General features: G+C 33.5%; 1 protein-coding gene and 1 long non-coding RNA gene across 2 annotated transcripts in view; one reads left to right on the plus strand and one right to left on the minus strand.

Moving 5' to 3' along the window:
• Positions 1-12,249, minus strand: part of LOC149412683 (uncharacterized) — a 356,728-nt gene that overhangs the window by 244,543 nt on the left and 99,936 nt on the right. The gene's annotated exons all lie outside the window — the stretch shown is intronic.
• Positions 8,571-9,605, plus strand: LOC149412707 (uncharacterized). The gene is made up of 2 exons (XR_016304278.1): positions 8,571-8,618; positions 9,305-9,605. It is a non-coding gene; the product is annotated as an uncharacterized LOC149412707 (long non-coding RNA).

The following is a 12,249-nucleotide window of genomic DNA, read 5'->3' on the forward strand; positions in this document are numbered from 1 at the left end:
GCTGGAGCCCTAAAATATTTGTTAACAGACCGATTGCCATCTCTAATCCACTGATCCAATGTTGGCATGCTGAGTCTGTTCTACGGGTATTTTAATAGAGCCTGCTTTAAGAAAGTTGCAACATTGATCCCCGGTGCACCAGTGCACGTGCGCGAAACTCGACGTACACGAACGGAACACCCGTTCACAGTTGATGTTGGCTTCATGAGAACGGGCCGAGAAACTAGCTATCGGCATTTGTATTTCCTCCTTCATATAATCCGGATCCCTTCAAGACCAGCATTAATAAAGCCTTTCCTATAGCCCTACCTTAACACGCCTCACAATGCTGCCCAACCGAGTGTCGACATAGCTCCCCTGTCTTTACGAGTTTATTGTTAAAAAATATATAATAAAAAGTGCATTAGACATATGCATGTGTCCGATATTGCTATCATGCCCCGATACGCGAGCATATCTCGCCTAACCTACATACATCGGCATAGGATCCTAAGTATATCGAACCGAATGAAGTTATATCAAATGTGACAAATGTACAGTTAATAAATTCGATGCTATGGTAGTTACAGGTTTTCCTCAACAAAACTTTGGAATGAAATACCACTGTCCGTTATCGACATCGTTGCAATTATTCTATAAGCCACTGCAAACTCTACCGCACAACATTATAATTGATAAAATTTATAAATGAACAATTTATAGGACACCAACTTTTACTTGTGATTATCTTAATATATGATAATCACGTGTCACCGGGTTCGTACACGCTAATCTCCGAAACCGCAAGACCAATGAAAAAGAAGTTTTGGGAATGTGTATGGTTGGTTCCAGCTTGAAATAATAATAAAAACATGGCATTTATATAGCGCAATTAAGTGTCATTTCACTTCAAGTGCGCTTAACTATAACAATCTTAAAAACGGTAATTTAGGATTAGTAGTCATGTTCTTAAAATTATTCATACAGTCAATATAGTATAGTTTGAATTATAGTATAGTTTAGAGTATTTAGATTGAGATACATCCTATCATATAATATGATTAAAACTATTAATTTCTCTTTTGTCCAATCTATTCTCCAATATGGTATAATTGGATGGGGGGGACTTTCAAAACTAACCTCCTACCCGTAGAAAAGGCACAGAGGTTGATTCTAAAAGTCATCCTACGTAAACCATCTATATTTCCAACAACACAGTTATTTAACTCTTTAGGGTTCTCGGTCTAAATAATATATTCAAAAAGAACTCATTGTTACAAACTCATAAAGATAATTTCACTCCTACAATAACATTTCCAAAAATAAGTAACCGATCAAGATCACGTGGCAAATTAGAAATCCCTAAATTTAAAATAAGCGCTTCTCAACACCATTATATTTATCAAGGTATAAATTTTTTTAATGCACTCCCATATAAAATCAAATCTGAAAAAATTAAAAAGCCTTTAAATTACAAATAAAACAACTTCTTGATCAACCAAATAATTAAGTTAAGTATAAAGTTAACTATTTAATTTAATCATTAATAAACAAGAAATATATATTTTTCTTTTTTTACCATATCCTCTTGAAATATTATATCAGCATTCGAACCGCCTACAGCTTATTGACGCAATTTATTATGTACCTTCGCTTGCAATATTATCAGTTCTGTTTACTCCAAATGAATAAAATAACTCCATTTACTTATACCACCTACTACCTACTTATTAATCGAAATGTAATAATATTATTTTTATTTTACTACTATTTTAAAATTAATGTTAAATGTAAATAAATATATTCCTAAACTTATTTATATTTACTGTGTATCTAATTTAGTAACTGCTATTTTTCACTATCTACACTTTTGTTATCATTTATTTATTTATTTTTTATAATATAATATTGATTACATTTTATGATTTTGACTGTCCAACTAGGAAGGATTCCCGTTTCAGGACAGACGAATTTACAGGTTTCAAGTTATCCTAGACGAATACAGGATTTAAGACTAGCTAAAATAAGTATGTTAAAACGAAGATACATAAAGGCGTTCGTGATTTCAAATTACATTTTTTAATATCATTTCGAAATCAGTCATCAATCATGCTATATACATTTTGTTTATTTCTTACTTCTTAAATAAAAACTTTCTTTCTTTTCTTTACCCTATTTATATTGTAATGGCACTACTCAATAATATATTTAAAAAAAAAAAGTAAAATAAAATAAATAAATGTTTTTACTCTTTTTAATATTATTATATGTATAATACTTCAATAATATCAAAGATTATGCTTAGGCACCTAACGAAATACGTTTTAATTGTTATTAATATAATTATATGTTTAATACTAAAATAATATCTAAGATTATGCCTAGGTACCTAATCCAATATTTGTATTTCGTCGTTTGGTAACTACGGAGATGATGTTTCACTGTAATTTTGTATGAAATAAGTATTGAATGCTGTGATATGTGAAACAAATAGTCTAGGGGCTTAAAGGAATCCTCGCTCCATCCTAATGTGCTTCATTTGATGCTTTAGAATCCCAAGTACCTAAAAGGAAATCAACAAAAGCAGGTGATATTTCACCTGACTTAAAATTAAGCTAAGGCAAGTTAAGTTATTGCGTTGAATATTTTTTTTTGTAATCCCTTCTAATTACCATAGTTACAATACTCATAGAATAATTACGCTAATTATTATAAAGTAGGAAGTAAAACGTGAAAAAATCAAATGTACCGAATCAGGTTATAGAGATAAGTGCTGTCAACACGCGCGATCATTATTAAACTATTTTATTTGCAATAAAAACTTTACACGTGTCCAAATAGCGAGATAATATTCCTCACCTAACTACAAGGATGCACGCGCAGCTTGAACGGGGAAGAAGTTTTAATCCAGTCAACTAAATTGTTATTGAAGACGAAGATAATACTAATAAATTAATAAATATACAGAAAAATATGAAGGTAATGTTCTTAACTGAAAATCGAATTCAGGGTCTCTTACGGAGACATCACCTCTAACCACTCAATCATTGTGATCAATCAGAAATAACAATATTATTGGCAGATCATCTATTTTTATTTCACTTACTTAAATTCCATGTTACCTAAGTTTCGTAAACTCTTGTTTTTCATGTGAACCTTCTGTTAACCTATGCATTGTTAAATCTTATATTTAATGCAATCTGTATATTCTTATATATTATGTAAACCCTTTCTTTTTATTGTATTTAAAAAATTCATTGCCTGTAAAAGCCCTATGGGCATTTAAATGAAATAAATAAAAAATAAAACATTATTTTTCATCTAATTTTTCCCGTATTTTTACAGCTATATTTTTAAATGATTACAAAGTTTTAAAGAATTGGTTTGTAACCTAGATAGTGTTCCAGATAAACATCTCCGATTTTTATTTATATTAGATACCTATGACTTTATCTAAAAATCTAAATTAATATTCAATTTGTATTAGAACAACTTTTGTTTTGTTAACTTTGAAGGTCATGCACGTAATATATCATTGAAGAAACTAAATTGTTACTTAACTGAATCGATAATACACACACGTTCAAATAGAAGCGCTTTCCATGTAGATTTTAATTGAAATCTTTGTAGCCACTGTCCTAGTACCTTTTGGTTCTAGCCCCAAAAGAGTCATCTATCCCTGTGACAGGGCAGGCCTTGGGCTAAACGGCCCCTGGCGCTAGTAAAAACCAATATGGCGCTTACTATCCTCGCCTTGGCAAGTCGGCACCTGGAAAGTACTACTCCAATTGCGGCTGATCAGTGCCGGCCCTACTCTCTTTTCCCGGTGCTATATAAACTAATCTTATTTATGATCTTTTGTTTTCGTTTATTGTGTATGTATTATCTTACAATATTTTTGTTATATTTACTTTATATATATTCTATGTATAATATGGAGCTCGTGGGATTGCACCACCCTCCCCGAGATCTGGAATAAAAATTTAAAAAAAAAAAAAAAATTATCCAATTCTCTTCATCATCACTTGTCTTTCCTTAAATAATGAGATTTAATATAAGTCAGAAGAGAATGTTGTCTTTATATTTACTTGTGTCGTCTAGGGAATAATGATTAATGATTAATTATGGTTCATATATCGTTACAATATACTGTCAAACATCTGTCCACTTTGCAGCATATTTTTTTACTTTTGTAATATTTTGTGTTTGTATTTATTGATAAGTTTACGTTTGCTTCACTAAAATTTCTAAATTTTTAACCTCGATTTAGGCTGAATCTTAGTGATGTTGATTTTTATGTAAAAAATATTATTTAAGTACAGTCAGAAGCAATAAATAAATTATTATAACATTTACGATGCTTTCAATGTTCCACAAAAATATATAAATTGATTTTTTGCAAATCATTCTTATAAAAAAAAAACAATGTAAGAGTTTTCAGGTGTTTGGTGGAAACGCTTCGTTAATTTTGCTTGATAAATAATATATTTGTATTAAACATATAAACTAAGAGTATGTACATAACACAAAGGACTATTCGTACTTCCTCTTCTGGTATCCTCTATTATCGGAGGTTGGCTATCATCGGAGATATCTTCATCCTGCAGGCTGCAGTCTGAAACAACTCTGTGGAACTCCACTTGTACCAGCCACGTAGAAGACTTGAAGTACAATGTGTTGATTGGTATGGTGGTCCGTGTTGGTAAGATTAATCGTTGAGAATATATTGAAAGGGGGAAAAAGATAGTTGTTTCTTGCTGCAGGTCATTAATGAACCCAAGCGGGCGGTGGGGGTGGGATCCAAGATGGTGGGGGAGGAGTCCAGGTGGCAGCCACAGCAGCCTCGTAGGCGGCCTCATAGGCGGCCTCTTGGACGGCTTCATAAGCGGCTTCATGGGCAGCCTCGTGGGCGGCGAAGTGGGCGGCGGTCGCTGCAGCCACCTCGGGGGTCTCTACCACTTGGCCATCGGGGCCGAGGGGGGCGGCTTCGGCCAGCCAGGGTGGAGGCGGGACCCAGGCGCTGGGTGGAGCGGCCGCCCAAGCCAAGGGGTCGTATCCCCAGTGAGGGCTGCCGGACACAAGGGCGCTCATGCAGAAAAGGGTTGCAACAAACTGAAAAATTTAAAGTTTATTGGGAACCATTTATTGAATAACTCCTGCCATAGGTTACCTCTAGTGGTTCGCTTCTTTTGGTAATTTAGCACGGGTGTTCGGGTTCATCGGTTTAGGTGTGCTCAGTTTGCGCCTGCTCATCAACTGCGTGGCGTGCCAGATCGGAAGAGACTAGTTTGGGGAGACCCTTTGACCTCTCCAGCAAGTTTCTCCTTACCCATCGCCTTGCGCCGCAGTGAGAGGGATAGATTTATTCGTCCTTCACTCTTAAACACACCGATCCTTAGATTCCTACGTACCCCTAATACCTTTTTTTCTTTTTCGAACTTCTGACATAGGCACTGATGGAAATTCTTTTCAAAAAATGATGGGGTTAGTGTAAAAATATGACAATTCGTGATGGGATTTCATTATTATTTAACGTTACCAGTTTCAGCTTATTATATCCTATATAGTTTAAGAAATAATGATAACATCCTAAAGATGTCTATAATAAAATGAAGCCGGCAACGAACAAAAAACAAAATAAGTTGAAAAGTTTAAAATTATTTAAATAAAATTTGATTTATTTTTAGGATATTATGCCTTCTTCTTCAGCCAACGTTTCCAATAGCATTTCATGTAATGTCTCACATATAACGCTGTAATTACACATCTGCCCTGATGATGGACACTGTAACGCTGTCCGAAACGTTGGCTTTAGAAGGAGGTAGCGCAACAAGGCATAGTACCCCAAAAATAAATCACAATAATACCTTTTTTCGTGAAAATCTCAAAACATATTCAAATAATAAGAATGATCGTAATAATAAATAAAAAAAAGAAGAAAAAAAATTATACTAATTGAAAAAACACAATTTGTAATACAAATGTAAATTATGTTTTTTTTAAATTTAATACATAATGTCACACCATAAATATTTTATTGTTTTAAGTTATCTCGATTCGTCAATTTCAAATGTCAATTAATTTCAAAATCTTGATATTAAAACGTAATATTTTAAGACTTACAATTATTTGATTCATGGCTGCGGTTGATTGTTGTTCTAGTCCGGGAAGAAAGCTGCTTATGCCTTTTCAAAGTTAGTTCTAAGCTTTATACCATAAATTAATCGAAGACCCCACCCTTTTCAAAATCCAGAGAAAAAATAAATTTTTCGATTAATTTACTTTTAAAGAAACGCAATCAAACATAAGTAAAAGAAATAATTTTTTGTCTATTGAAAATTTAAATTGTAATTATGTATTAAAAAATATCCCTTTGTTGAGACACTAATAATGCATTTTTGTAGTTTGCATTATTGTTCCTATTGTAATATTTGACTATTTATTTAAAACAGTTGCAGACAATGGCATATTTCAGGTAATAATATCCTGTTAACCAATTCATAGAATTCGATTGCACTTGATTTGCTGAGTTAAAACAAATTTATAATTTTATTCGAAATCATAACAAGTGTTTTTTAATCTGCAAAGTTACAATATTGAACGAAAAATTATGCTTCCTCAGTAGCCTTATTTCAATGAGAATAGCGCACAAGAGTACCAACTGCCCCCAAACGTCTGAAATCAGCTAGGCTATAGCATCACATTTGGGGAATGTTGATTGGATTTGTTGTTATTATTATGGGGCTGAAGGGATTTGGAAAGGAGATGTGAGGTTTGAAATTACCAGGATTTTCAGCCATGATAAAAAAAACATTGTTTAAGCCATTTCGACCAACGTTTCGATACTAAAACGGCGTGTCCGTTGAATTTTTGCCAGGGCGATACTGAGAGCACATTTAAAACATATAAATATTTTTTGCTATAATGAAGGGGATAATATGCCACAAGGTCCAGAGTTCCATGGTCTGAATACACACTTACCAAAATTTAATTAAAGAATGAGGTGGTCTCGATTTTTTGTTGTTGTTAGAAATGTATTTAATTATTTAAAGAGTTTTTTTTAAATATTCAAATATGCGAAATTTCCTTCATCGGTTCAATAATAACTAAATGGTTGATTTGCTTGGGGAGGGTGGATCCTGAAAAACTATTAAATAATATCACTTAAAATTTTACAAGGATTTTAAATGGCTCATTTATTAATATATTTTCAATTTTGATAAAAAAAAAGAACGACAACATTTAATTTTACAAATTTTTTTTTAGCAATTTTAACAGCATTTTTTCCTTAAAACGGGCAATCTAGCCTAGCTAGAAACTAATGTCGACCTACAATTCACAATAACACTTGTACTTATTTTTAATATACTTATATAGTTATTGCAATATTATTATCTTGTCATTTGTACTATATACATGTATCTAATGTAATGTAACAAATAATTAAGTTAATAACGACGGTAAAATTATATCTTAGATAATTCAAAAAGTCAAACAGTTATTATGTTTCAAAGTAAACTTGGGTACAAAGTATACAGTGATTTAGTTCAATTCGTAATTCGAATTGAACCGAAGACATTTCTCAAATGAGTATATGAAACAGAAACATCAGAATTAGATTCAATTGTATCTGGGAATTGAACCCAGAACCTCGGCCTTCTCTACCACTGAGCTAATTCGGCCCTTTTGGTCATATTTACCTGAATACTAAGAACTACCAATATTATCTTGATTTTCTTAACGCATATTTTTTATTTGCAGCTGTCTTTATATATGATTGAGGGTAAATCACCCGGTGAGGAACTAAACACAATCTAGATAGTCTTAAAATATATCTATTTTTTATTTAATTGAGTGATATCTATCGACTTTTTTAAAATTGAATAAATATTTAATTTTTTAACAACTTGATGAGGAAAACGTCAAATTGTAATATTTTATCATTAAATACAATATAAACGACTCCAAACAAATATATGAAACAGAAAACTAAGAAAATATTCAGTCGCATCTTGGAATTAAACCTCAACCTCGCTGGAGCTTTATTCTACCACAGAGCTGATTCAACCTTGGCTAGTCGCAAAAATATTCAATATATATTGCATTTAGTTCAGGAATAATTTTGCAATCATACATAAAGTTTTCAATGAATCATTTATTACACTTTCCTTGCGAACGAATCCTAAGCTCCGATTACAAAATCAGTGCTAGAAAGAGGCAAGATTCTGTAAAAAAGACATTTCAGAGATGTTTTAAGGGACAAGTTTACAATTTTAGCTTCAAACAATAATATTCAAGAAATATTCAACAAAATCAAAGTACACTAAAATAATAAATAGCTTGTATTTGCCGCAGTTGTCATATTGTTATGCCTTAAAAACTCAATAGCGGGCGCAATACTTTGAGTTTATTTTCCATTATATTTTTTTTATAAACAAATAGCACAATTATCAATTCATGTTTCATTTTGTTTTGTTTGTTTGATATGTGTAACAAATGTTTTGTGATATGTGTAGAGTGGGGCGAGAAACTTAAGGAAGAAAAATATATATAAAGTCTCATACTTGCATTACTTGGACATACACAATATACACAGCTATCCAGTCAAACGTAACACAGCAATCATGAATCAAATTACTGTAAGTACTTACTTTGTAATTAATTAAAAACTGATTATAACCACTAAAATATCCGTTTTTATGGTTTAATTTACTCCACTACACAAATTGTGATTAGTTTGTTTAAAATTTGTACACCCTTAAACATTGAAAAACAAAACATATCACAGTTATTATATTACATACCTTAATTTTTAGACTCCTCATCTGAGGATATGCGTTACATTTTTTTACAGTAACTTCACACAGAAAACCCTGATGAAATTTAATTTTTCTCAGGCTCTATGTCATATTTGGGGTGGTGGTGATGTGGGTCTTTTTATAAAAGACGAAAGGGGAGTTATGGGAAGAAAAACGGGAATCTTAATCTGGGGTCAGTGTGTCCAGGAGTGATGGAAGTATGAATCCATCCCACCACTGCGGTGCAAAGCAATTGGTCGAGAGTGTCCAGTTGGAGAGTTCAAAGGGTCTCCCTCAATCGGTTTCTCCCGATCAAGCCCGCTACGCAGTTTATGAGCAGACGCATACTCTAGCTCCTAAATAAATATACAGATAAACCTCAACTCATAAACGAGGGCACCTGAGCAAAATATAAACTTTATAAGGTTATTATTATTGAACACTTCAAATTTGACAAAAAATTCACGACATTTACTTTGTGCTTGTTTCTATTTACAGCGTTTGTTCTGATATAATTTGTTTTCCAGTTTGTCGTCACCCTCCTCTGCATGGGAGCCTTGGTGTCCGGAAATCCACGTTGGGGCGCCAACCCCTGGGCCCCCCCTCCCCCTCACGCCTGGGCCGGGGCCAGTCTTCATCCTCCCCCACCCCCATCAGTGGTGGCCGCCCAACTAGCGGCGGTGCAGGCCGCTATCATCGCCACAGGAACACCACCTCCTCCACCCACTTGGGCCCACCCTCCTCCACCTGCCTGGGCTTATTAAGCCACCCCAACGAGCAGCATTACCAACCTTACCAAGCATTAAATACGGAATTCCTTTGTTGAGTACCTACATAATATCTTATAGATATGATGTAATTTTATATTAATTTATCTGTTGTAATAAATACTTATATTAGAGTCAACATTATTTACGCAAAATTTTCTTTTTTAACATTAATTCCAAATGACAAAATTTCACATGCCCCAAATGACATAGCTCCGTGTTTTTTTCATACGAAGAGGTGAACCTACAATTTTATTTATTACCATACGGCCATAAGAGCTTTTACATACTTATGAAATAATTATATTAGTAACAATTATTTATAAGCAATAATTATTAGCCTGAAACACTCATCCATATTGAAAAATCTCCTGATAAAAGATACATGACGCCAATGGGACTTAAACCCGTGTCCTTTCGATTTCCGGTCGACAGCTCTGACCACTGAGCTATGGCGACTTTAATTATATTAGTGCTACAGGAGTTATCGTGGAGCAAATTAAGTTTTTATATATTGCAGTTTCAAAGAGTACCTATATATATATGTGTGTACATTAAGTAAGGACATTACTAAGCACAACTACATGGTTTTCCATCGAGCCTCTGAAGGTCAGATCCGACCTGGTGTCCATACATTGAGCTTTAGAAGGACATATCTGACCTGGTGTCCATACATTGAGCTTTAGAATGACATATCTGACCTGGTGTCCATATATTGAGCTTTAGAAGGACATATCTGACCTGGTGTCCATATACATTGAGCTTTAGAAGGACATATCTGACCTGGTGTCCATACATTGAGCTTTAGAAGGACATATCTGACCTGGTGTCCATACATTGAGCTTTAGAAGGACATATCTGACCTTGTGTCCATACATTGAGCTTTAGAAGGCCAGATCTCACCTGGTGTCCATACAACATAAAAATATTTTTGAATATGTGATTTATTCGTCGTCGAAGAGAAAAAACATTCATTAAAAATAATAATATAAAAGTCCTGGGTTCAAGTCCTAGATACAACCTATCTTTTTCTATTTTATATTTTCGTTAAAGAATTGCTAAAATTGTCTTATTTTTAGTTTGTATCAAAAAGCAAAAAAAATATTTATATCTGTTGTTTGTGTATAAGTGGTATAAACAGTGAAGTGACAGTTTTTCTTACTTATTCCCTATACAAATAATGGAATGTTTTTCCAAAAATAGAATTCGTTCAAAATTACGGGCCTTTCTTGACATTCAAAGTTCATTATTAAGATTTTTAATTATAAGAAAATCAGTAAACCATGATACTGCCAAAATAACACAATGAGTTTCCAACACTAGATTGGGTTCTTCTTTAATATATCAGCCGGTGAATACGATAACATCCTTTGGACAAAGGAGTTTTTCTTATAAAGCTCCATTGCTTTATAATATGCTCGGTGCAAGTATAAAAACTATTGGTTCGTTGAATCTATTCAAGAAAATGGTAAAAAATTTCATACTGGCTGAGAGTGGTGATTTTGGATTACCCATGTCCTGGCTTCTATAATGAATCACTTTAGAAGACGCATATTCGATGTGTTGTGTGAGATGCTTATTTGATTGAATATAATTTTCATCTCGGAACAGGAATTCCCTAGTGAGGTGAGCAGCGGCGGAGAAAAAAAAAGAATCTTAAGACTAACCTTTTTTGTGATCGCTTCTGTTTGAGGAACGACGACTTCCACATACCGCACTACCGTCATTGAGAAGACGCAGCAAGTTTATCAATAATGACGCAGCAACAGGGAACAGAGTTGTGAATGATTTTGGAACGGACCTTCGAGACACACAGAGGAGGAAGCCGAGGATCAATAGATCGAGCTTTGAGACTACAATCGCTGCACTCCCGTCATAATTTGCATAGATCAACATAAAATTCATTCAAAATGTTTTGGAAGAATTGACTCCCTCTGACTTGTCGTAGTCATAATTTTATCAGCTATGTTCATGTATTTTAAGTTGATTTAATTCTCAAGTATTATTATTATTATACAAATGAGTGATTTTTCCTATTCTTGAATCAATTGTCCCATAATCCTTCGAAAGAGATCATCATGCTCTCCACCTACTACACTAAAATACATGACATTTTGACACCCAACGTGTTATAATATGTTACATTTTAGCACACAACGTAGTATGTTACACTATGATATGTTACATTTGATATTCAATGTGACATTTATCACATTATATGTCACAGGTACTTGCACCATCTGATAGAGATAGCACGTCAATTGTCCTCGAATGGTTCCGAGTGCAGCCGATGCCAGCCGATTTCTAGGTAGTGAGTTCACTCCCAATTGCTTCCTACTTTAGAATAAATCATAGCCTCTGATAGACATACGTCCTGCTAGAGATTCGTTGTAATTATCTTACGAAAATAAAGCTCTTTTATCTTTGATGAACCCAAGCAATTATTAAATACTCCCAATTTCCAGTATATTTCATACCAAGAATATAATTGTACAGTACCCTGAAACATTACAATCTCTAAAACGTAAAGATTTTGAAATTTTTTTAATTATATACAATTAGATCTTCGCTAAGCCGACTCCATAGATAAGTATATCATTTTTTTGTTGTTCAACGGTATATTCTCACTAAATATCCCTTCGGGGATACGTCATTATTGTTATAAAGAATATTTGTTGGTGTGTTTCCAATCAAGACGCCTGCAG

This window comes from Hesperophylax consimilis, chromosome 22 (genome assembly GCF_061612785.1).
Source record: "Hesperophylax consimilis isolate HC1 chromosome 22, BYU_Hcon_1.0, whole genome shotgun sequence".
Classification (NCBI taxonomy): domain Eukaryota; kingdom Metazoa; phylum Arthropoda; class Insecta; order Trichoptera; family Limnephilidae; genus Hesperophylax; species Hesperophylax consimilis.